This window comes from Nicotiana tabacum, unplaced genomic scaffold (assembly GCF_000715075.1).
Source record: "Nicotiana tabacum cultivar K326 unplaced genomic scaffold, ASM71507v2 Un00156, whole genome shotgun sequence".
NCBI classification, from domain to species: Eukaryota; Viridiplantae; Streptophyta; class Magnoliopsida; order Solanales; family Solanaceae; genus Nicotiana; species Nicotiana tabacum.
Window position 1 is genome coordinate 50,918 of NW_027438394.1, and position 4,077 is coordinate 54,994.

Genomic DNA, 4,077 nt, shown 5'->3' on the forward strand with positions numbered 1-4,077 from the left:
CAACCCTTTTTCTATGTGTTGGTGTTCTATATGACCGACATAAGACTCGACTTATTAGATATTACAGAGGTTCAGTGAACACCATGTCGAATATCTCTACCATTTGCTTCTCTTACACTTTGGCCAATATGAGTTCACCTGGTACTAGCAGGTTTATCGGGGAATTTTGCATCTTAGTAGGAGCTTTCCAAACAAATAGCTTAGTAGCAACATTAGCAGCACTTGGGATGATTTTAGGCGCGGCCTATTCCCTTTGGCTATATAATCGTGCGCTTTCTGGGAATTTAAAACCCGATTTCCTCCATAAATTCTCCCATCTAAATGGCAGAGAAGTTTCCATATTTATACCTTTTCTCATTGGAGGGGCAACTGTACGTTAAGCTACCAAAGAAATAAGGGTAAACCAATGTGATCATGACATTGTAGGTTCTTGCGATGGGACGGATGCGACTTCCCTCAGTTGGTTTGGGTGGCGTAGCCCATTGCATCCCCCCCCCCCCCCTTTATTCATTTCTTTAGTCTTTAGGGAGCCAAAGCTTGACTTTACTAAACTAAATTAATAAGGCTCGTGCTAGGCGCTTATCGTTTTTGTCTATAGGGTTGGGGTGTGTTGCTGGGTGAGACTGATAGAAAGAAAGTACGGAGGGCAACCATGCATGGTACTTCTCGACCCTATCTCCGAGGGACAGCTAAACTAGCGACTCATGAATGCTGGCGGGTTGGACGAGCTAATAACTCGAAGGCGTTCGGTTTATCTTTTGAGCAAGGATCACAACCTTACTTTATCTTCACCATAATACGCACTCCAAGATCTTATGGCAGAGTACGAGGAGATTTATAATCAATATGATGATTGGAATGGAAACCAGAAGCACGATTGGGGTCCTCGTGGTCCAAGATAATCAAACAATCAATAACAGTAACGTAAGGATGAGACTTTTTGGTAGTACAGGTGAACCAGATGGCCGCGGCAATGGATTCTGGGATGGAGGACTTGTAGTATCTCTCTAGATCTGGCAAAAGCGGAAGACCCCCTAACATAATTCGAATGGAGGCTGACCGCTAAGCCCACTCTGGCCTCGCGCGGCGGGACCCTGTGGTTGTGAGCTGGAGCTGCCATAGCTTATGGCTATAGCAATAGGAGGGCCCCAACAGAGAGAAAAGTCAGGATAACGAGTGCTCTGCCCGCTAAGCGGGCGGCAGGAGCAGCGGGCAAGTGCTTGGTAAGCCAACAACCCAGTGATACGGGCGGGGCACTCAAAGAAATAGGGGCACACAGAGCAAGTACGAGAAATTGGCCCCACTCCACTTTCTTAAAAGCAAGGACCACTACGGGAGGTCAAACCAAGGATCTGTGTAAGTGGGGGCTCGTCCCCAGTCAATATTGGATCAAATAATAAGGGGCCGTAGCACTGACCTCTTTTTTTATTGATTCAATACAATAGGGGAAAAGATCGTACAGTTCCCTACCGATACAAACTCTCAATGGATCCTCCGCGCACTGGGAATACCTCTTCCGTGCATCTTTCTCGTTGCGGGAATAGAACAACAGGGAAAGACCTAGCCCAGGGCAATCTTTATTTATTTTAGAGAGAGTGAGGAGTGAATCAAATTCCGTTTCGGTCCCCCTCTCGATCTTTTTCTACATTGAGAAGGGGGGAGGAGTCTAAATCAATGGACATTAATGAAACATCATTGATGGACGTTGCACATGGAACGATCAATTCGACTAAAGGTCCGACGCTAATAGAAGTTGCTTACTTTCCTAGTAGCGAATGAAAGGGCATGGCTTTTTTGTAGTAATAGTGGGTTGGTATCATGAGATCTATACGGGCTGTCAGAATCAAACAAAGGTCGAATGACAATTTGATTCATTAAGGGGCATAGTGGCGCCCTCGCCCGGCGTTATTTTTGGACCTAGCATCAGGCGTGCGGGCCATGCCTGAATTCAGACCGGACTAGACTCATCTTTGTTTGACCCGCTCCCAGACACGCAGACCAAAAATCTCACTTGTCCTGGACAAGTACGTAGAGATCTTTGTAGGACCGTGGAGGGAGTATCAATCTATCTTTTCTAGGATTCCTTATCATGCCACACATGGAGATCTTTCCATTGATAGATCAGAGGGTCCCCCCTTGAACAAATTCTTAAAGGTTAGGTTACTACCTGCTTCTACGGAAGAGGTGTACTTTATACCGTCCGAAGGTCATATAGATCGGAATCCGTTGCGATAAGAATGAAAGGGTTTGCGTAGCCATAGCTACAACTACTGGCGCTTCAAATTAGATTCTACGGCTGCTACTGAAAGACTTTTTAAGATCCTGTAATAGGGAGGTGTAAGCCTCGAAATCCTTTGGTACTTCGGTAGGGTCGGACGACTTTCTTTGCCCCATCTTGGCGAATCGCATCCCCGCACAATGACATTCTTTATTTGTGCGCCCTTTACCGTTCTCACTCAGTCTTTTAACGACAGGGAAGGTAGTCATAAAAACGAAGCCTATCGCCATGCCGACCATCAAATATGAGATTGGGCCCCTTATCAAAGATTTGATGGAATGGCTCACCCCACCCCAGAGCGCTTATGTCATAGGGGAACTCATGGATGGAAACAATCCTTATGGTTTGTTTTGAGATCCGGTAGTAATAATAAAAAAATGTCTAGGTTGGTTGGTGAGCCTAGTGATAGGAGACTATCTAGCTTGGTTCGGAGAGCACTTATTGGGTTAAATATTTATTTTTTGCTAAATGTTACGGCCTAAATGCTGAACTATTGACGCTACTTGTTCGGATGGGTGTTCATCCCAAAGTGTTCCTAGACCGCATGCATACATTTGTAAGTTACTTAGTGCAACATGGAAAATTTCATTGAGAGGAGTCAGTAAAGAAAAGAAAAACGGGTCAATAACATCAACATGTGTATTTGAGAGATTGTCCTCGGGCTGAGGAGTGTCCACATGAGTTCGTTGAGGTGTTTTCACAGGCCTGTGGTCCTCTTTTATATTCTATCGAGAGTTCAGATTGCTCCACCTAAGTAGAACGAAAAGAGGGAATTAGAAAAGAAAAGGGGTAGCTATTGTGAAGCCTAGAAAGGTGGAAGCAGAAAATTGCTTATACTGAGTTCCCCTACAGCAGCTTAGCTTAGTAGCAACACTCTTTCTACTGGCATGACTCTGCTAGATGCTTCTGATCAATAGAACATAAAGAGGAGGAAAACAAAAACTTATGATGAGCATCTATTTGAGTCGATCGTTTCCAAGATCTAATTCAAGTTTATTCTTATGTAGTGGAAATGCCTTACAATCTGAAGTTTTACGCTTAAGGGTAGAAATGTTCTTAGTGGATGCAGGACTTGGGACCCCTAGAATTGGTATGCAAGATGAGCCTACAGGAGTGCCAATCAATCGAGCCACCAGGATTGAGAATAAGGTGGATTTCCGGTATCTAGTGGCCGGTGAATCACTGATTAAAGAGCATATTTTAGGGAGATTATTCATCGATCTAGTGGCCGGTGAACCACTGATCAAAGAGCAAGCAACTGCCAGGTTTAATTACTTGGTGTGATCTACATATGTAGTGGCTGGTGAGCCGCTTCTTCTTCTTCCACGAAGATTCAGAAAAAACCGAGCTTGGATGGAACTGAACAAAATTTGGCGAACGAATACAAAAGTCAAAGGCTTTATTATTGAGAAAGTAAAAGGAGGTTATTCAGTAGCCATCGCAGGTTTCATTCCTTTTCTTCCATTTCATCGTAGAAGGAAAAGGATATCAAATGATCGATTCACCATTGAGAACATCAACCCCAAAAAGACAAATATTTATGGTGTTCTAATAGCGGAAGATCAAAGAATAACTTAATGAGCGAAATACGCTGACAAAAATAAAAGAGAACTTTTTGAATTCTGATCCCTAGTGTCCCCTGATAACCTAGCATTAGTGGTGATAGGGCTGATGTGGTATCTCAAAAACTGGGATATGATGGTATCTGTGAAGCGGATACCATGGGCTTCTCGGGTGGAGGTTGGTTGAAGATGATGTGATGCAAGTGATCATCTACGAATAAGCTATCGTAAAGTTTC

The 4,077-nt window shown here is 44.0% G+C and overlaps 1 pseudogene; it reads left to right on the plus strand.

Annotated features, from left to right (window-relative positions):
• Window positions 1–3,223: 3,223 nt before the first annotated feature.
• On the plus strand, window positions 3,224–3,856 carry LOC142179009 (small ribosomal subunit protein bS1m-like; annotated as a pseudogene).
• The last annotated feature ends 221 nt before the right edge of the window (window positions 3,857–4,077 follow it).